The 22,502-nt window shown below is 33.8% G+C and overlaps 1 long non-coding RNA gene across 1 annotated transcript in view; it reads left to right on the forward strand.

Moving 5' to 3' along the window:
• LOC100612467 (uncharacterized) overlaps positions 1–19,366 on the forward strand; it is a 51,939-nt gene extending 32,573 nt beyond the window's left edge. The window contains exons 3-4 of the long non-coding RNA XR_681497.5: positions 6,069–6,197; positions 19,199–19,366. This is a non-coding gene — a long non-coding RNA (uncharacterized LOC100612467). The remainder of the gene's footprint in view (positions 1–6,068; positions 6,198–19,198) is intronic.
• Positions 19,367–22,502: the final 3,136 nt, after the last annotated feature.

The raw sequence follows: 22,502 nt of genomic DNA on the forward strand, positions 1-22,502 counted from the left end.
CACATTAACTTATTCTTTAGGTATGGTGATGGCTGAAAGATACAAATGAAATAATTGTTCATGAGACTGTCAAAAACACCAATCATGCAGCACATCTCACACTCTTAACTAAGAACATTCGGCTCAGTTAGGAGTCTCCATCTATAAAGAGTTTCAATATAAAGTAAACATGGCAAATGATTTCTCCTCCTTCCTTTGGAGAGGTCACATTTGAGGTTCACCAGCAATGCAAGATGGGAAAGCCTGGCTTGTGCTCACCTGCTAAGAGTTCAACAGAGAGCTTGCACAGTCAATGCCTGGTGTTTAATGGGCAGCGCTGAATTTATCACCTGAAACTCTAACAAGCTAATAAGCCATTTATTAATTTGTGTTAGTCTGGGCACCATAGAATTGCCCTAACTTGAAAACAACCACTCTCCCAAGATATGCGAAAATTCTCAGGCAAAATAGTTGCATGCATTGCTTTGGAAAATCAAGTTTACCAGGCAGGTTTTGTTGTGCTCTTCTCAGCATGGTTCTTAGTATCTAAAGTGCCACCACATGTTGTAACAATAAAGCTATTGCTTATCAATCAGACCAAGTTGACAACCAACAAATGCTGCTATGAGTTGTTGTAGGCTGGATTACAATCCTCTCCTTGGTAACCCATCAGTGTGTGTCTAATAAGCAGTGTTCAGTAATGTTCAGGGTAGTAAATTCATGTAGAAACACTTAGAAATTACAATAAAAACAACAACAAAACAAACAAAACAAGAAAGAAAGGCTATGTGTGGAGAAACTTTTCCAGAAACAACTAATTATAAAAGTACACAGTTTCCACAAGGGGACAAATACACTCCTTTTTAAAGACTTGAATAATTCTAGACAACACCATGTTTTTTATTAAAACCTAACCTTACAAGTAACACTGAACTGTTCTTAAAGATTGATGGGCATTCATCACCCTCCTCTTTGATGGAAGGTGTTGATACATTTTTGGTGGTAGCTTAGCTACATCCTTCTTTAACTCTTTCAGAAGTTTTAGATGAAGACCATTTGAACATAGTGATTTATGGCCACTTAATTTCTCATATTTTTTCAATCAGGTCTTTGTTTTGATTTCTCTGACAGTTCTCCACCTTCTTTCTTTGTACGAAGTAATTCCAGAGTAGATACTTCTTCATCATCCTGGAAAGCAAGCCAAGCACAAAGCATCCATTCAGTCTCTTTGTATTTTTTGCTATCTCTTTGGAATGTTTCATTCCCAACATCGTCTAATAGGTCAATATAATCTTCAGTGGATTTTGCATTTCTGATATAATTGTCACTTGTCTGAAGGGAATTCTTTTATTATGCACTTAGGAGTGACTTTTGATTTTTTTTTTACATTATCCCTAAAGATTAGTATTGTGGTCTCTGATCACTTCTCCTCCATCTTTTCCAAACTCAAACATTTAACCTTCATATTTACTTTTGTTGGTGTTCACAAATCTCTGATAATGTATCCTTAGACAGGGTATATGGTATTTCTATGTATTTAAGTTTCCTACCTTTTTCCTTTTGGACCTTTCTAACTAATCTCCTTGTTGTTGTTTTTCTTAAACTTATCAAAATTTGAGTATCTATATGTGTCCCTTTGATGTAAAGTTTTCTATGAAAATGTCAAATGTGATTATGTCATCACTACTGCTAATTTTTAAATTTATCATCTTTTACCTTAGACCAATGAGTCAAAAGTCACAGAAGCTATACCAACACTCTAATTTCCTAAATGATGTGCTTGTAAAAAAAAGTATTTATCCCACAGTGATACAAGTTTCAAGACTTAAATACAATGTACGAATCTTGTTATTTTTATGCCACCTTTTAAAATGTGCCAGTCATGTCAAAATAGCCAGAACAAGTTTCCCCATCTACCAACCCTCTCCCCAGACTTGCCACTGCTGTCCCATGCTCTATATAACATGCCTTTGTTGTAATGCAAAGTTTATGTCTTGTATTTTAATATGATAAATCAATCACAACGAAACATAGGTTTCTTATTAACACATGTCAATCACTCTTTGGTACTCCACCAACACTTATGTATAGTAACCATAGTTTATCTTTCTTTGTATAAATAAAACAATGTGTCTCTCTCACTTTTCTAACCATTTCAATGTAATGCCTAGTGTCAGACAAACCAAACTAAGCAGTGGTGAACCTATTCTTACTTCTTCCAGATTGAATAAATCTAATCAAATAGTTTTGTATCATCACAGATTCTCTTTTGGAAGAAACCATGAAAGAATTGCCAAATTCCTGGATTAACTGAAAAACATACAAATATTTCAGCAAAATCTTAAAGTGACTTTGTAAAAAACCATAAACCCAGTATATACTTTGCTGTTACTAGGGACATTTGTTCTGAACTTAGATCTTAGACTATTTTATAATCACCTATTTCTCTTATATGGATTATTCAGATTACCAGATCACTTACAGACCTCATTGTCAATATTTCCCAAGTTCCCACAGTTTACAGAAAACACACCTGGCTCTGTATCCAACTGGTAATATTTGCACTTAAATTCAGATTCAGAATATCCTATCCTTGGAAGGAACTCAGGCCTTTCACAAGATAAACAGGCTTCAGACAAATGTTATGGATGGATTGTATATCTCCCAGATTCACATATTGAAGTCCTAACCCCAAAAGTACCTTGAAATGTGGTCTTATTTGGAAATAGGGTCATTACAGATGTAACTAGTTAAATTGAGGTTATACTACAGTAGGGTAGGCCCCAAAACCATATGACAGGTATCCTTATAAAAAGGAAATATTTGGACAGAGAAACACACACACACGGAGAATTCTATGTGAATATTGGTGTTAAAATGCTACAAGCCAATGAACAACCAGAAGCTAGGAAAAAGGGTTGGAACTGATCTTCCCATATCCTTACAGGGAATACAGCCCTGTCAAAAACTTGATCTCAGACTTTTGGCCTCCAGAACTGTGAAACAATTCCATTTCATTTATTTAAGCCACCCAGTTTGTGATATTTTGTTATGGACTTTTTAGCAAAATAATGCAACAAAATTCAGTATCGTTAATCAATATCAAATAATGAATCAGGCAAATAATGAATGATGGGCAGAGAAAAGGGAAATTAATACAAATTTGAAGGATTGTTATTTTATATAATCCTGAAGTGTAAATTTTTTCTATAATTGCTGGTTAATTATCAGCTTGCTCTTCAGAACCCACATAGCACTTGTTTCATATGTACGTTAACAGTGCTTTTCACACAGTTATGATCATTTATCTTCAGGTCTGTCTCTGTCATTATCTCGAAATCGAAGAAGCCTGGGACCACCTGTAGCTTCTTCACCTCAGAATCCTATAATGGTACATGACACATAGTACATGTTCATTAAATGTCTTCAAAAAACGATGAGACTATCTTTGCCGTCATATTTAGAATTTTAGCTATATTGTTATTTAAGTAAGATTTTTACTCAAAATAGTTATAAACGAGACATACAAAACAGTTCCAGACTGGACTCTCACCATATCTTTTTTCATCACGATTACTACAAATGAGATATATTGTTTTTTAAAAGGGTTTTAGAAGACCAAATTTACTGATGATATAGTGGACTGAAAAGTAAGAGTGAAGAGACAGAAAGCAGTCCCTGGCCTCTGAACTAGATTTCTATTTGTAGATTCGTAGTTGTTGTCTGTTTCTCAGAACTTAGCATTAAGAGAAGGCATAAAAATATTGCCATGTGTTAACCTCTATTATAGACCCAGCTTGTCCTGCTAGGCCAGGGATGGAAGTATGTGAGCTGAAACACACATCTTAATGTGAACCAGACTTGGTGGGGGATTCACCACTGTATCTTGCCAGGTATTCAAGCCTTCCAGATATTCTGCATCTTTTGATGATCTGCCTATAAATTCTTTCGGTCTCAGAGACTGAGCCCAATATTTCTTCTCCTCCTCCTCCCTCTGACCTCCGCTGTGTCTCATCTGCATTGTACAGTCTGACACAAGCTACCATGGTTTTGTCTCACTTTCATTTTGCTGCATCTGTTTCACTGCATAACCCAGATAATTGTGTTTCCAAGCATAGCCTGGAAATCTGATTTCTGTTCCTGATAGATAATTCAGTTTTATTTTTCTGACTCCGTGTCTTAACCCATTAAGAAATATCCAAGACATAGCAGTTAATCACAAGTGTGGAAGCATAGATTTCTGATCTCTGTCCCCAGATGTATGTGAAGTGGTCCTGCATTTGATCTTGAAAGATGTGTTCCCCAGGTAACTGCTATGAACAAGAGCTACTATTGGTGGGCTCCTGTATTTTAATCAAAGGGGAAGAAATAAAGCATTTACAAACACTATTTCTGAATCTCATTAGTTCAAAACATATTGGGTATATTTATACAGTATTGCTGATTAAGTTTGCTTTGTACTGAAACTATTTATTGTAGATTCTTATTGATTTTCAACAAACTTCCATGAGATTTAAGTTACTGAGAAAAAGTTGTAAGTTTTCTCTCACTGTCATTATATTCCATCTCAAAAACATTTGATATAAATACATTGGAGATTAAAAAATATTTGATACTACTACAATGGAGATTGAAAGTTGAAAGACCCCAGATTCAATGAAGCTTAAAGTTGTCTGTTGGGCTGATAAAATATTTTTAAGGTTTATTTGTCAACAAGATTTAAAGGCAGTATATTTCCACCCACTTCCCTTCATGTAAAACAAAAACAAAACTAAATTCTGAATCTCCAACTGATGTTGAAAAAAAAAAATGAAAGATCTGGCAACATAATACTTACATTTCCACATGACTGAAATTGACTATAATATGGTATGTTTAGTTTGCCAGAATCCCCACCTCTCCCTCTTATCCCTACCAAACTTACTTCATTCACGAGAGATAGCTGCTGGCTCCTGTATTAATTTAAATAACCTGTAAATTGCCCAAGATGTTGATGTTTTATGCAGATGATTTCAGTAGGATGAATTCTACATCTTACTGAAAAAAATGTTTTTCAATAGAATTGTGTTTTTTTGTTGGGTGTAACTTGCCCATAAACTGACCCACTCAGTACAGATACATATGTCCCAAGTGTTAGCCTTTCTTAGCAGAACTTTGACCTTGTGTATATAAGCTTTTTGTTCAATAAGGAAAACCATCAATTACGTTATGTTGTTTGGTACCAAAAATGCTTTGATCTTTTTTAAGGGTATTTATTACAAAGGAAAGCAGGGTGAGAACCCTCTGACAGACATGAGGCCATGAGGCTTTATATGAAAACCTCAAGCATCTGTGACTGACTGGCATAAAACCATGGGTATAAAATGCTTCAGATCTGATCCACCTCACCTTTCTGGATTTGATTTCTAGCTTTTCTACTCACTAGGTATGTATTTGTGGAAAAATCCCAATCTTCCTGAGCCTGAGTTTTTAAATTTGTCACATTATTTCTTTTTTCATGTACTTTTAAAAAAATTTTATTTTAGGTTTGGGGGTACATGTGAAGGCTTGTTACATACATAAACATATGTCTTGGGGGTTGTTGTACATATTATTACATCACCCAGGTATTAAGCTCAGTACCCAATAGTTATCTTTTCTGCTCCTCTCCCTCCTCCCATCCTCCCACCTCAAGTAGATCCCAGTGTCTGCTGTTCCCTTATTTGTGTTCTCAAGTTCTTATCATTATTTCTAAGATTCCAAATATGATCTCTAAAAACCCACTGAATTCCTTAGAAAACTTCAATAAGACTCCATTGCATTTTGAAAGTTATCATTCTAATTAGCACATTAGAAATTCATGGCCACAACTCAAATGTTTTACAGTAAAACCATTTTGCAAATTAACCTAAAGTTGCTGAACTCGTTGGTCTATGGGCAGTATATTGTTTTTTTTTTTTTTTTTAAACTTCATATTTTCATCACAGTATGTTAAATTTCAGATGGAATTTCACCCTAGAATCTATTCTAACTGCTAAAGGTTTTGAATGTATTAAATTGCAATTCAACTCTCTGACACCTCCCCACTTTCTGTTTCATCTTGAAAATAGGCTCTACCTCTCCCCTGAGTATTAGAAATCTGAAAAGAAGAGCTGTCTCCATGAAGATGGGCCAAATGCCCTCCTTCCTGTGGCTGATTGTGCTACATCATCCCAACATGATAAACCAGAAATCTTTGAGTGAGTTTAACTTCCTATCCCTCCCTGATCCTGCAACACCCAACTAGTCATATAATTTGTGCATTACTTATATCCATCCCCTAGCCAACCTGTTGAGGTTTTGTAACAAACTCTTTGCCCAAGGCCTGTCCCCTTAAAAATCTGTGACAGTATTTTCAAACTGGTACTTCTGCAACATGTGCTTAACTATTTCTTTCTTTTTCATAAAACCACTGTCCTCTTTTTCACAGCATTGTGAAGTCAACATGTGATGGTCATAAGAACACAAGACTTGGGGAAGATGACAAGCCAGGGTTTATATTGATGCTCTCCATTGTTAGCTACATAGTCACAGAAAGTAGCTGACTATGTTTGAAAGGCAGGTATTAAAAACATTACTTTAGGGGAAAGAGGTATATAGGTTTTACGTGTCACCACAGAAGGCAAAACTAGGACTTCCTGATAGATATGATAGGAGTATATATTTTCAATGTAATACACTGAAGAATCTTCATTGAAGCAACTTCAAAATGAAATTTAATGTTTTATGAAACACAATTTCTTCATCCTTAAATGTATTTTAGTAGAGAAAATGTGACTACGAGTTAAAGAAAGAAATGCATGTATCAGATGAGAAAGAAGGGAGGTTGCATGAGGAAGCAGCAAAAGATGTTTCCAATCTGAGATTTTCAAATTCTCTAGTTTTAGTTTAATTGAATTGGCTTAAATTAAATTCTCATTCAAGTATATTTTATACTTGAATTTCAGGACTATATTCGTTTATAGAAACAAAGTGTACTAAATGTAAAACTTCTTTATCAAATGGATATATACTATAAAATAACTTTCAAACTTAATTTGTATAGAATTTGTACTTGGATTTAGGGATGTATGAGCCAATATTATGTTTAATTCTTTAGTGGTTGAGAAAATTTTAATACATTTCTTGGGGAATCTATACGCATGTACATACACAACAGATTTTGTGATAATTCTGTACAACTATCTACTGCTCTACTTTTCTCATTGTTCCCAAATACTGAAAAATTCAGAACATTATATTTTCTTTGAAATGAATAGATTATTTATCAAAGAAATTACACTATTAATCTTAGAGTTTCTATAGTGATTCAAACATCATTTACATTTATTTCACTTATATTTATTTACATTTATATTTACATATACTTCAAGAGAGTTTTCTTTTGAATTATATGTTTTTCAGAATCTAAACAATTTTTGTCCTTGAAAAAATTTGTTGTTGTTGTTTTGAAATAATGTTTTTGTTTCATTTAGGCCTAAATGTAAGGAGATAAATTGCTACAAACGCTAATGGTCTTTTTTATGATGTGAATACCTGTCCGTGTGATTGAGACCACCAACCAATTTCCTATAAACCATCAAGCAACATCATGTGTTAACAATTTTCGGTCGCTTTTAATCTGGTTTGGATTCAAAATGGTAAAACAGAGGTGAAAGGTCGGATTAAAAAAAAAAGAAGAAATTCTCCTGGGCTAACCAGCCTTTTGAATTTTCTGAATTTAAGTTAATTATATCATTAGAATTTAATGAAATTATGAACATGTTCACCTTCATTTCACAGTAACACTTCCTTGTTCAGATTAGAATCAATCTTTTAATGTTTATCTAGGTGTTGATAAAGAGAACTACAGAGCACCTAGTGCTTTTTTAAGGCACTTCATTATTAGATTTTGAAGTGAGACCATAATTTAAGATTTGGTGAGGGAAATGTTTTTTTTAATGGTAAATGAACAATATTTTTGTTATGTTCTTTTGGAATTTGCATTTAAAATTTACTCACTGGTTAAATATTCATCTCAATGCTGCAGTTTTAATTTTTGACCTGAGTGTTATTATATTTTTATCACGCTTATTTGTAAAATTAAGAAAATAGTTAATATTAAGTAGTTTAATAAAATGACTATTTCTTTTAACCAATATAAATATAAGATAAGTATGTCTTCTAAACTTTCATATATGGATAACCTTTTGAACTTAGATTCCAAAAAGTGAGGATAAATTTATAACTATATTACAGGTTTCATACTTCACTTATTATTAGTGTTTTTAGATTATCTTACCAAAATAGATGATTCTGTGAAGGGCTTAATGGCTCCAGCTTAACTTTATGAACTTAGTCACTTTTAAAAAAAAAATTTAAAAATTTTTAGTCACATTTTTATTATTGTATGTTGCTTTCTCTTGTCATTTTAAAATTTATTTATTAAATAACAGAAAAGTTTAGATAAATATTAATGGAATGTGACATAAAAGTGATAAAGATGAAAGATAACAGTATTTGTAACATTTGTTTCTTTTTCAGATGATACTAAATGAAGTAATTAATTACAGGGATATAGATTTCAAAAAAAATATTAAATAGGCTCTTGGATTTTTTACAATCTTTAATAACAGTAATGAAATATGAACACTTTTTTAAAAATTTTAAATGGCAATTTGATAAAAAAATGCATTGGTAAAGAGACTATACAAATCAGAATACACCTCAAAAGAAGGACAACCATAAGTATTTCATGATTTAATAAAAATATAAGTTGAAATACTTAAATTTTAAAATTAAAAACAACTTATAATCAACTATGATCAATTGTGATCATTCTCTTCTACTAAGATGATAAAGGTGACCTTTATAGGTTTTACAGCTGTTAAATATTTGTATGTTTGGCATTTTTTTCTCTTCAAAAAATCCTTTAACACCCAAAGTTGTATTTATAATTTTATCCTCATTTTATCTTAAAGAGGATAAAAACATTTTTTAAGCTTCGGGCTCCACAAAACTTAGATCATCTCCTTTGTTCAAAGTAATACTGGTTAAGAAATATTTAAAATTCACTCAGATGACGAATGGTTTAAATTTCTAAACAAGAAGGAATTACAATCACTTTGGCTTTTAGATTCTTCCTCCCCTTCCATTTTCATCTCTGCGCAGTGCTAAGCTGTCTAATGCAAAGCCTTCTCTAACCGTGCAATGAGAAAAAGGTTTGCATATGTGGAATGAGAGAGTTCATAAATACCAACAAAATGTCTCAGCCCAATTTTTGAGACAAGAGATTCTTATGATAGTCATTATTTCCTATTTATTTTATTCCTTCAATGACACATTGTTTATCAATATAACTAACTTGAAACACAATTTCAACTCTGCCAACTGACTTTTGCTTTGGAAGATAAATTAATCTGTAATTAACAGAAAATCCAAAATAAGTGTGGCTTAAGCAATAGAAAAGTTTATAACATTCTGAATTAATTGTAAGCGTCTCTAACACTGGTCTGAAGCCCCACATTATCAGGAATGCCAGCTCCTTCTCTTTTATGATCTGTTGATCACAATATACAGTTTCTACATCATTTTCTAAGGCAGCTCCTCAAGTAAATGCCTGAAGTAAGAAAAAACTTGGTAGTAACAGATTCCTCCTTTAAGACACTTCCCGGATATTCCACAAGGCACTTCTACTTATAGGTCATTGGTCAGAATCGTGTTACATGGAAAATGAATTATTTATCCTGAGTGTCCCAGGGCATAGCTAACCTCCAGCGGTTATATAAGATGTCCATGCCGTATAAACTACGTTATGTTTGTAACTACCGTTTTCCAGTTCATTATCTTTATTGTGGCTATCTAATAATTTGAAAGTACCATGCTCAATTCTCGTTACTGCACAGTTTCCATTTGTATAGAAATGAATACATTATTGGTGTCATTCACAGCCACTATTTTTAGTTGTCATTCTTAGAGAGTATAATTTAAGATAGGAAGTTTGTAGTTCTTTTTAACTTTTTTCCCTTAAGGCTAATCTTAGGAGATGAGCCTAAGAGTGCACAGTTCTCTCAATGCAAATGTAATATTGTATTGGAATATTATGTATCATAATATTCTTATAACTAAAAAGAAATATTATTTCACATCATCTGAAATCCTAAGAAATAAAATAAGAAAATAAATAATGTAATAGAACATCTGAAAATTAGATATATCAAAAATAAGATAAGTAAGTAAAGGAAGAATACTTAGTTAATGAACTAGGGAAGAAGTAAACCACCAAAGGTGCTTGAAGTTTCAGATAATAGCAAGGAAAGCAAAATGGAAGGGGAAAAGGTGAAATGATTATATTCATATTATATTTTTACTAAATGGGAAAAGAATGAAGCCAATAATATAGTTAAAAAGGAGAAGGAGGTGAATAACTTTAATGGCTAAACAATACATATTCATGAAAAACATAGAAGGGGACAGGAAAGTAATGTAATTTTATGCACCAGTTCTTTATTTTAAAAATAGATATGGTAGGCCTACTATATTCCAAGTGGTATTCTAGACTCTGGAAATAAAGGAGTGTATAAGACAAAGTCTGTGACTTCAAGAGTTTATATTTTAGGAGTGATAAAAGCAATAAAAAATAAACAAATATAAAATTAAGTGCTGTCCATTAATTATTAGTATGGTGAGGAAAATAAAATAGCATAAGGAGACACAGAATGATTTACCGAAGGTAAAATGGCAGGCAATTAGAGAAGGTGGAAGGGCAGGGCACAGAGTGGTTTACAGAAAGTGGCAACTATTTTGCAGTTACAGTCTGAGAACGCCTTTCTGAAGATGTTATATTGGAGCAGAGCAAAATTGTGACAACAAGATTCTTGGAGAAAAATGTTCCAGAGGAAATGTCTCAACTTGCACCCAGGTTCTGAAATTTGAAGACAGATAAGGCTCTAAAAGAATTGTGCTTAGGTTTATTACAGATCTCATCATCCAGGAGTAAACATTACTTTGAACATGTTCCAAAGGCACAGAATGAGAGGAATAATATGATGTTGCTATCATTTATAAAAGGCTGAAGATTGTGAAGCAAATTATTAACCCTAGAAACAATGCTGAAATGCACAAAAAATCAACTGATAACTTAGTTTCCTAGATTTTCCTTTTTTAGGTAATTAGCAATGGTACATTTAAATAAAAAAAAGAAATGAAACAGGATTAATGTTCTTTGTCATATTTTGAAGGGACTCAATATCCCTCCACCTCTTCCATGTTGAAAAATAATAATAAACCAAATTGCTCCTGTCCTAGAAAAATAGACATACAACTAAAATAAAATGACATTAATATGTACTTGATGAAATGATACCAATTATTACATGTTACTAGAAAACCACAGAACAGGGGTTTCTAATTCACCCCAGAGAACGTTCAGTGAAGCCATCAGTGATTAAGTGTTATTTGATCAATGGTGTGTTGCTGCAGTTTTCAGGCAAAATATAAGTAGCATAACAGAATTAGGAATGAACAAAAGAAACGACTGGAGAAATATCCAGGTGGGAAATTTTTTGATTAGCTAGCAAGACTTAAGGAAATGGACAAATCAATCGTGACTCCCAAAATTTGAATGTAGAGCTACTAATTTAGATGGGCCCTACAAGACTAGGACAACATAGAGAGGAGGAGATGGGAAATCAGTTAAGCATACCACCCAAGGCCTATTCTATTAATGCTGAATTTAATTACGTGGCATAACTAGATCGATAAGGGACCAAGGGGAGAAGAGTTAATTTATATGCCCCATCTCCTCTGAGTGGCTATTTAGGTTATTAGAAAAGCACATAGTAGGGGTTCCTAACCCCTAGTGTACATCATTTTATATACTAATAGGTTTTGAAGCTGTTACTTCCTTGTATTTCCTCTCTCTTGGTATTTACTCAATGATGATAATTATGATTTCACATGAGACTAAGAAATAATGGGATAATATTATGCTTTTATTCTAATAAAAGATATCCAGTGGCAGTTGAATACAGAAATCTGAAAATCAAGGTAAATTTTGGAAATCATCAGCATACGAGTTGGGGTGAAATCATAAAAGTAGATGAAATAATAGAGAGAATATAAAGAGCAAAAAGGAAATTTAACTTGGAGAAAGGGACTCACAAATAAAATAGAAGGATAAGGCAAATCACATGTATTCAATAATTCCATCAATTATATAATCCTGCAGTTCCTAGACAATAAATCAACAATGTCAGATTCTATTTAAGTCAGGCACTTTTAGTTAATGCTTTGACACGAATTGTTATTTGGTCATTCCAAGTAAAATTCAAATGCTCTAACTGCTAATATTTTCCTTATAGTAGTACTTGAGTACTCTGAAAAGCATATTGACACATTTTAATTATAAATTAGTAAAAACAATTATGTAAATATTTACTTAAAAGCTCTATCATTGGTTGTATTTACAAGAACACCTTTTGGTTACAAGTCACAAAAACTCAATAAATAGTAGAATATGTTGGCTCAGAAACATAAAAATTCAGGGTCATTTAGGTGTAGCTGGATCCAGGAACTCAATAAAATAATCAAATATCAGATAACCTGTCTCTTTTTATGCTCTGTCTCTGCTCAATTTTACTTTCTAATGGTTTCATGCTCAAGAAGTTTGTCTCCTGGCCATCATCAGATATAGTTTGGATTGTGCTTAACAACTAGCAATGCCAGAGAAAAGTGCGTAGCATCCCCTTCCCAAGATTTATATCAATCTTCGGAAGATAAAGTCATATGCACCATAAAATTCAGGAAGTGAAGCCAGGTGATTATAGACTCTACCAAGTGAAAGAAAGAGCTGTCCTCCTTAAGGAAAAAGATGCAAAGAAAAAGATGCCAGGAAGATAAAAACAACAAATATCAACTGCACTACCTAGGCATGTTATAGGTAAAGGGATCAAGAGTCAGTATTTGAAAGATATTGTGATCTATCAAAGTATGTGTTTTTTTCCATATAAGGAAACATAGTGTTCTTTCACTCCTTACTATGACTGAGAATAGTTCATAGTTCAAATCAAAATAATTAACTATTATTATAATGTTTCTTCAGCAGACATACATAGAAATGAATACTTCTAATGAAGGATTTGAATTGCTCTGTTTTGGATTTGTTAACTATTTGTTTAACTTGTGCTGTCGGAAGTACTATAAATCTATCTTGGATAATTGTATGTGTCTTTTTCTTTTGCTTGATACCCTTAAATGTCACTAGAGACTATCTTTTCTCCATGAATGATTAATTTTAAAAAATTATACATTTAGATTGAAAGATGTGGAAATAGCATAAAATATCAGGAAATCCACCCAGGAAGGAAAGCCAAAAATAATACATCTGCAAATGTAAAGAGTATAACAGTTATGCCAATGGAATATCAATTTAAAACATAAATAATTATAATCTTGATTGACTATTTCTAAAGCATTTTTACATACGCATATGAAAGCAATGCTAAATTGCATTTTTTTCTGAAAGCTTCTCATCTATGGTTTAAGAAAAGATTTACATATTTTACACAAAAATAAATTTTGCTGCCGCATTCATTAATCATTCAACAGCTATTTGATAGCACCTGTGGCATGCCAATCACTGTTCTCGATTTTGAAGACAGAGAAAAGTACCTACCTTTAGACTTTGCAAAATTAAGAGTTTAAACAATTATGATTTGGGTATAAGATATAAGGAGAAAAAACAATTGAGAATGACTTCCAGGCCTTTGGCCCTAACACGTTGTGTGAATAGTGATTCTATTCAGTGAGATGGGGAGGAAAAGCAGATTGGGATGATATGTGGGGGGAGGGCAGTTATGTTTTGGACATAGTTTAACATGCCTATTATAGCGCCAAATGAAAGCAAGAATTAGACAATTGGATACAGAGGTTTCTGTTCGAGAAAGAAGTTCGGCCTGGAGACAAACATTTGGAAGTAAAAAATGGAGAGATGTTAACCAAGGCCATCAGACAAAATGAGATTCTGTAGGGAGAGAAAAAATTAGAAAAGAAAGGGCCAATGATATCCTTGAGGTGCTTGATAATTTAGAGCTGTGGAAAAATGCAGGAGTCAGCTACAAAGATAAAGAAAGTGATGTAGGAATACAGGGCCAAATAAAGAAAGGATTTCAAGATAGACGCAATTGAGTTAACAGTTGCTAAGAAATCAAAAAGGTGAGGACTGAGAACTTGGCAAGATGGTGATTATTAGTAACTTCAATAGGACAAGTTTCAATGCGGTTGTTGAAATAAAGAAAAAATTAAGTTGAGGAAATATATAAAGGGAGAAGTAATAATTGCTTCAAAGACTGTTGCTATAAAGAGAAGTAGAATAATAGGGTGGCAACTAGAGAATGAGACAAAGCTTTTAAAACATGGATTGTATTATGATGGGAATTATACAGCAGAGAGTGAAAAACTGATTATATAGGGAAATAAGATGGATATTTTAGGGAACAAAGCCTTGAGAAGTTTAATGAATTGTATCTAGCAAAGCTGTGGAGGAATTAGTCTTCAATACAAGAAGTGACATTTCATCCATAAGTTCAGGAAGGAAGATCTTATGTACAAATATAGACACAAGTGGTTTTGTAGATTTTCTTCCTTCCCATCAGGGATACAATAAGCAAGAGCATTAGTGAGACCCAGGGTTGGAGAAAGTTGTTGACAATATGAAGAGAGAGGAAAAGGTGCAAAGTAGTCCAGGAGACTGGAAGAGCAATGCTGGAGCCCATGAAGGGTTACACTATCAGAGAACGTGCTGGGAGAATCAGTGTGATGGTATATGATAGGTTTAGACAGCAACCATAGGGCATGATCCTGATCCTATCAAGTAAACAACTGATACTGGGCTGCAGGGCATAGTCTACTTCGTAGGTTAGGGAATATGTTTTTGACTTGATAGGAGTTTGTTGGTAGACAGTTTTGCAATTTGTAATATGCTGAAAAAAAAGAGCTATAGACAAATAGATATAAAACCATTTAATCTCCACTGGTAAATAAGGAAATGCAAATTACAAAAATCATAAAATACCATTTTATATTTTGAAATTTGTTAAAAATTAAAATACCATAATATAAAGTCTCACAAGGATTACATTCCCTGCTGGTAGAAACATAGTTATACCCAATCACTTTCAGATCACTTTGTTAATATCAAGTAAAGTTGAAGGTGCCCAAATTTATGTGGGAATATATCTTAACTCTTGTCAGCTTCATTAACATATACAGGTAATTACAATAAAAATAAATGTATATTGGTAGGAAAATGGGACAGTACATTGTGTTATTGTTATAAGTTAGAGTGTTCTGGAGAAATAAAAATGAATGAATGAGCTATATGGAACAATATAAAGTGAAACAAGAGGGAAGATAAATATTTCAGTCCTGGAGAAAGTTGGCTTATAGAATTGTTGGTGGGAAGATAATGATATTTCCATCCTTTTGTTGTCTTAATGAATTGAAAGACGAGATTAGAAGCTTAAATACGATGGAGGAAAGAAGAGAAATTTGGAGACTTGAGAAAAAGGAAAACTGTACAGTAGTCTTCAGAAAAAGAAATGAAAATTCAATACGGAAATCTAGCAATCATAAGCAGAGTTACAATTACTACAGCTTTCATCATTTCAATAGCAATAATCATTTCAGCAATATAGCTGAAATTTATTTATATCTACAAGGTTATGCTGCGAGATCAGAATGATCTAAAGTTTGCAGGGGCAATTAGCTGAACATTTTTAAAAAGTGTGGACGTGAGGAGGCTAAATTTACCTGAGCCTTGAAGATGCTTGCACAATTGCAGATTTCTTAAATGATGATACAGAATCTTACAGAAGCATTTTACCAGGGAGCACCTAATTGGACTTGGCTCACGAGACCATTTTATATATAGGCTCATAAACTTAGTAAAATATTGTTTATCATAATTAATATTCATTTAAAAAGAAGTCGATTTAGCAAAATTCAGTCATGTTAAAAATAACCATTATGAGTACAAGGATCTAGTAATATACTTAACAGCATTCAGCCATTGAATCAAAGAGGTTTGAAATACTATTGAACATGTTTCTTGCAAATACAAGTTGTTGTACAGTTCTTGCAATTGTGAGAGGTACTTCAATATAAAATCTCTGGAATAAGATGGAATATATTTTCTAAAGCAACTTTAAATTTCAGAGAGATATAAATAATAGTATATCACATAGTAATTTTTCCAAGTATGTGCTCTTAAATTTAGTTATTTCCTGTTATTTTATTTCCTGGGAGTAATTTTTAAAGTAGAATTGGTTAAGGTTTTAGTCTTCATTATTTCCTAATACATATCTATATGGAAAAAGTATTCAAGGTGTTGTTATTTATAGAAGGGATTATTTTGCATTGTATTAACAAGAAAGGATTGGATCCAGCTGAATATTAGTATCTTTCTTCAGTTTCCAGGAGTGATTTGAATTCCTAGTCTCAGATATAATCTTAAAGAAATTCCTGAAATGGAAACTCTGTTCTGACTATTCCATATTTGGCATCAATTTTATTATTAAGCTATTAATACAGAGTGCTTCAAACACTCATCTCCAGATTATTTAGTTTAAGCAATTCAAGTGAACTAGAAATACATAAATTTATTTTTCAATGCTTGTTGGAATGATAATTTGGGGGATAAAAATGTCAAGTGAATGACAAATGGGATCTAATTAAACTAAAGAGCTTCTGCACAGCAAAAGAAACTACCATCAGAGTGAACAGACAACCTACAGAATGGGAGAAAATTTTTGCAATCTACTCATCTGACAAAGCGCTAATATCCAGAATCTGCAAAGAGCTCAAACAAATTTACAAGAAAAAACAAACAACCCCATCAAAAAGTGGGTGAAAGATATGAACAGACACTTCTCAAAAGAAGATATTTATGCAGCCAACAGACACATGAAAAAATGCTCATCATCACTGGCCATCAGAGAAATGCAAATCAAAACCACTATGAGATACCATCTCACACCAGTTAGAATGGCGAGCATTAAAAAGTCAGGAAACAACAGGTGCTGGAAAGGATGTGGAGAAATAGGAACTCTTTTACACTGTTGGTGGGACTGTAAACGAGTTCAACCATTGTGGAAGACAGTGTGCCATTTCCTCAAGGTTCTAGAACTAGAAATACCATTTGACCCAGCCATCCCATTACTGGGTATATATCCAAAGGAGTATAAATCATGCTGCTATAAAGACACATGCACACGTATGTTTATTGCGGCACTATTCACAATAGCAAAGACTTGGAACCAACCCAAAATGTCCATCAATGATAGACTGGATTAAGAAAATGTGGCACATATACACCATGGAATACTATGCAGCCATAAAAAATGATGAGTTCATGTCCTTTGTAGGGACATGGATGAAGCTGGAAACCATCATTCTCAGCAAACTATTGCAAGGACAAAAAACCAAACACCACATGTTCTCACTCATAGGTGGGAATTGAACATTGAGAACACTTGGACACAGGAAGGGGAACATCACTCACTGGGGCCTGCCATGGGATGGGGGGAGGGGAGAGGGATAGCATTAGGAGATATACCTAATGTAAATGACAAGTTAATGGGTGCAGCACTCCAACAAGGCACATGCATACAAATGTAACAAACCTGCATGTTGTGTACATGTACCCTAGAACTTAAAGTATATATATAAAAAAAAACAAATATATATATATAAAATATCAATTGAAAGCATTCAGCCATTATAATCTTATTTAATAGTATCTTTCAGGCAAGTTAATATGCATCAATGGCACAGATAACTTTTAGACTAATTTGATCATTTACAAAGAACTACCCTCTTTATGAACAACTTACCTTGAAGAAGAAGGACTGGGGAGCAAACATTTTAGGATTTACAGATCAAATGATCTCTGCATCAAGTACTCAAGTATTCAGTTCTGCTGTTGCAGTGTGAAGGCAGACATAGATGATTTGTAAATGAATAGCTGTGACTGTGCTTCAATAAAACTTTATTTACAAGAACAAAGTGCAAGCCAGATACGGTACCTGGCTGTAGTTTGCTTACTCCTGGATTGGATCACTTCTATATAAATAAAATCCATTTACTCAAAGTTATGTATTATTAGAAAATATCTGGCATATGCCACTAATGAAGTAGAAGAGATTTTCCAAGAAAAAGATTAATAAAATACTGACGTAATAAGATAAATTGTATTGACATAAGAAAAATCGTTTTTGTATGTAACCTTAAGATAAGATATAAACACAATAGTTGATGCTTTCTTTCTGTTTTCTTCTACTAAACTTTCCCTCTAAACTCTCCAATATTGCTTTTAAACACATTCTGTATTGGTCAAATACATTTTTTTAAAGTTTCCAGTAAGTAACAGAGTACATGTTAAAATCCACATCTTTGTATTTCAATTTTGGTTTATTATTGTCAAATTTAAACAAAGAGTCATCTGTCTAACTCTTAAAGACAGGAGTTTACAAATACTAACGTTACTGCAAGTGGAGAGCTATTTACCCACTACTCCAATGGAATTGTCATTCTGCCAGAATGCCTCACGGGTATCTATTAAAACTCCACTACACGGAACACTGAGCCCCTCCAAAGCTCTAAAATTTTCAGGGCTTCGCAGTGTTTTAATGATGTATCTCTATAAACTCAGATTTTTTTTTCCTGAGTTTGAACTGTTTTATCTCATCTCTCTAAAAATAGATGCAAACCCCATTTTAAGTGCTGAATTTAACATTTTTAAAAGTTTAATTTACCAGAATGTTTAAGATTCGAAATGATGACATAATTCTGTAGCTTTGTATTTTTCATCTTATATATTTTCTCTCTTGCTTATTCTATTTCATTCTATTTCACATACATATATACTAAATATAGAGATATAGTAATTTTGTTCATTATTCTGTGTAATTTTCAAACAAATAATTAGAAATAAAATCAATACTAATTTTTATGTACTTTACTAATGTCTGTAAGTTAAATTCTGATATATGGACTCCTATAATCTTTTGTAATTTGTTATATTGTTAATTGGGTGGTAATTTCAGTTAAATAATTTTTTTCTAGGCTAAATCTATAGTGGATAGAGTAGAAAGAGTATAGAAAAATGTATAATCTATAAATGGTTATTAGAGAAAGATTTCTGAAATATAATTTTCTTTTTCAGGTACCACATCCTAATTCTTATGAAAATCCAGATACCATTGATAATCTTTGCAGTAAGCATGCAAAAATATGTAAACTGCTCTTACCAAAGCAATCTGAAAGCATAATTTTTGTGACAAGAATAATAACTGTGTGAGAAATAAAAGCATTAATTTTTCAGTGTTTCCAATTCAGCATTTATTAATTCATTTTCACTCTTTAAACAAAGAAGGCCTAATGGGATAGCATAGTATTAAGATATTAGGAGACTTGAGGTGTATACAGTTGTTTTATAAGATTTGATTCTTTTGATGGCAGAACAGAACACAATTGCATTCAGGTAGGTTAAAGGCAGAGTTCTTTGTTATTTATAGCTCCAAACAAGAGAAGGCTGACACTCAAGGCCAGACAAGGAGTTGTACCTAGGGCCAGGGTAGCAGCAAGCTGAAGTTTAGAGGGTAATTTATGTGGGGCAAGTGGGGTGACACTAGCTAGATGTCAGGATCTCTCTGTGGACTGATTAATTTGACTAACTTCATGGGCTCTGAGCACAGGTGTTGTCTCAGCTAGCTGGTGCCTGTGCCCTAGGAAATTAAGGTAGGTTTATATGGTCATGGAGTCTGAGAATTCTTTAAAAAGAAGTGTTGGAGGTGTGGACTTAGCTGCTCAAGAAAAGAAACTGTCAGCTTCTACTTAAGGCCTCAAAACTGGGTAAAGACAGCATTTAAAACAAAAACCAGGCTATGTTACAGTTGACCTCTTTGTGTCTTGACATCAGTTTTGACATAAATTATTTGGGGTATCTGAATGGTCTAAATAGTAGAATCTCCCAGTAGGTACTCCATACATTTCTCCAAACTCTGTGTAGAAAATATTTTATTATGACAGTAAAAAGGAAGAAAACAAATAGAAGTACAAGGAATCTTTACAGGTTTCCCTTGAAGGAAGTTTCTCATGTATAGAGTATTACCTAGGAAAACAAACCTGAAATATCTGGGGTGTCTAAGAGTATCTTTGTGGTGTTATAAAGTATGTTAAAAGTATGAATTAATTTGTATGCCAATAATATCTTGGTGTATTCCTGAGTCAAGGGCGACAAGTCCAGTAGTTATGGTGTAAAGGGCATGGACTAATATTCAGTAAGGTACCTGCAAAGTTAGGAGTAATCAAGGTGAAAGGGACAGTTGTGGTGCTCATGGTCTGAGATGTACTATGGGGGGTTATGGTGGAAAGCTGGAGTGGGGTTTAAGAGAAGGAGCTGTGGAGTGGGAAATTCTCTCTTCATGGGGCCGAGGAGTGGACTGATATGAGGCAGTTAGTTCCTGGAGAAAGTAGTAATCTTGATCAACTTTTAGAATGGCACAGATAGTAGTAATGGCTACAAGATTTCCCTTTAGGCTTGAGAGTGTAGGAATGCATATTTTGGAAGAGTGCAGGGATTAAGGGCTAAGGAAACAGTGAGCTCAGAGAATACAATAGAATCTGAAATAGCAGAGGAAGAAAAGCAATAAATGCCCCGTCTCTAATTTGTCTGCATCTTAGGAGGGGCAGTCAATGGGAATTGCTGAGGCAGTGTTCTCAGTGTACAGGATGCAGTCTTCTCCGGCAGCAAGCTCCTGGGCCGAGAAGATGTTATCTAGGCTGTGGAACTGGGGTATCTTTCTCAAACTGGTAACCATTCAGGCCTTGTGGATCACATTTTTGTGGTTCTATAGTATAACGAGTCTGAACTACCTATGAAACTTGAAGGAAATTTTTGACCTGGGAGCTTGACTTGAAAATATCTTTTAAGTCAAGGGGCCTTTGGGTACAGATGATGCCAGCATCTCAGATACGGTAGTAATTGGAGCACAGTGCCAAACCTGTCTGGCATAATTAAAGTGCCAATTATCGGTGACTGAATCTAAAGGCCCCTAACGCTCCATGTTTTTCCCAGATAGATGAGGAGGGGGTTTTGATACAAATATGTTTTAAATCATATGGCCTGATTTTGGTTCATGTGGTTAATATGGTGTGAAGTTGCTTGCCAATTAAAATACCTGTGGCTATGAGTAGAGCTGCAACATTAGCCTGTAGGCAGGCCCTCCAATTTCACCAATTACTATGGATCCTTTGCATCAGACAGGGTTTGGAAAATGCTATTGTAAAATATGGCACCTTGGCATTTGACAAAATAGCAGAAGCAGGCCCTAGAAACTAGAAAGAATCCCCCTAGCTATCCTGAAGCAGGCCATAAAACCCAGCTTGTCTTTCCCTTAAAATAGATTATAATACTCTCATTCCAGAGGGGTCTTCCTTCTACCCAGAGAGGGGAAAAACGTCCTTAACCCTGAAGACACAAAGACACAGAGAAGAATCTGAACACCAGGCCTTGATGAATTTCCTCCCCAATTTATTACCATTACTTCATACCCCTTTTCATCCAATTATCTACTTCATCCACAACTATCTACTTCTTCTTCAGACTTATCATAATATGTACAGAGTTTACCTCATTTTTCTGAGCCTTTATTTTCTGAACACTTTCATGTAACATAAAGCATATTAAATAAATGTTTATGCTTTTTTCTTGTTAGTTTTTTTTTTTTAAATCACTTTTTCTTCCTTCCGCATCAGTTGTTGGTTTGTTTGGTGAAGGACAAGCTGGTGAGGGCTTTGGGCTTCATTAGCCAAATTCAATATTTGCCATATTTGGTTAAAACAATGACCTGGAAAGTTTAAGTCTGTGTATCACAAGTCAATGAAAGTACCCAAACTGAGAGTGACCAGACTAATAGCCTACGGAATGGTGTGCAGTTAGATTTGACAGAGTTTTGCTGCTTGATGTCGCTTTTCCTCTGTCGTATGTTATTAGCGAGGAGGGTTGGTCTGGTTTTCTCATTATGAAATATGGTGTTAATTCCATTATTATCTCTGAAGATAATTTTAATTTACTAAGTTGAGTTTTTTGTTTTCCTTCTGTGTAGTCTACACTGTCTGTAGGATTGGCCCTGGAGCACTAATTTTAATTTTATGGAGGGATGAGAAGGAGAACCCAGATTAATTATCCACCCCTTATAACCCAAATATTGAGGAAAGTATTTAGTGTGGTGGCAATTCAAGTTCAATTGGGTCCTATACTACATAGGCAGGTGTCTGGTCTGTGAGACAATCTATAGCTAATGGGTCTCAGGAGAGTATGTGTTGTCCATATGGCTTCCAGGCCTTATGAGCCAGAGTTAAAACTGAAAATTTATAAATGAAAGAGCAGACATTATTGAGGGAACTCATAAAGAGTCTTCATATATACGGAGGTGAAACATATCACTCATTATATATAGGAATGG

Source organism: Pan troglodytes, chromosome 6 (assembly GCF_028858775.2).
Source record: "Pan troglodytes isolate AG18354 chromosome 6, NHGRI_mPanTro3-v2.0_pri, whole genome shotgun sequence".
Taxonomy (NCBI): domain Eukaryota; kingdom Metazoa; phylum Chordata; class Mammalia; order Primates; family Hominidae; genus Pan; species Pan troglodytes.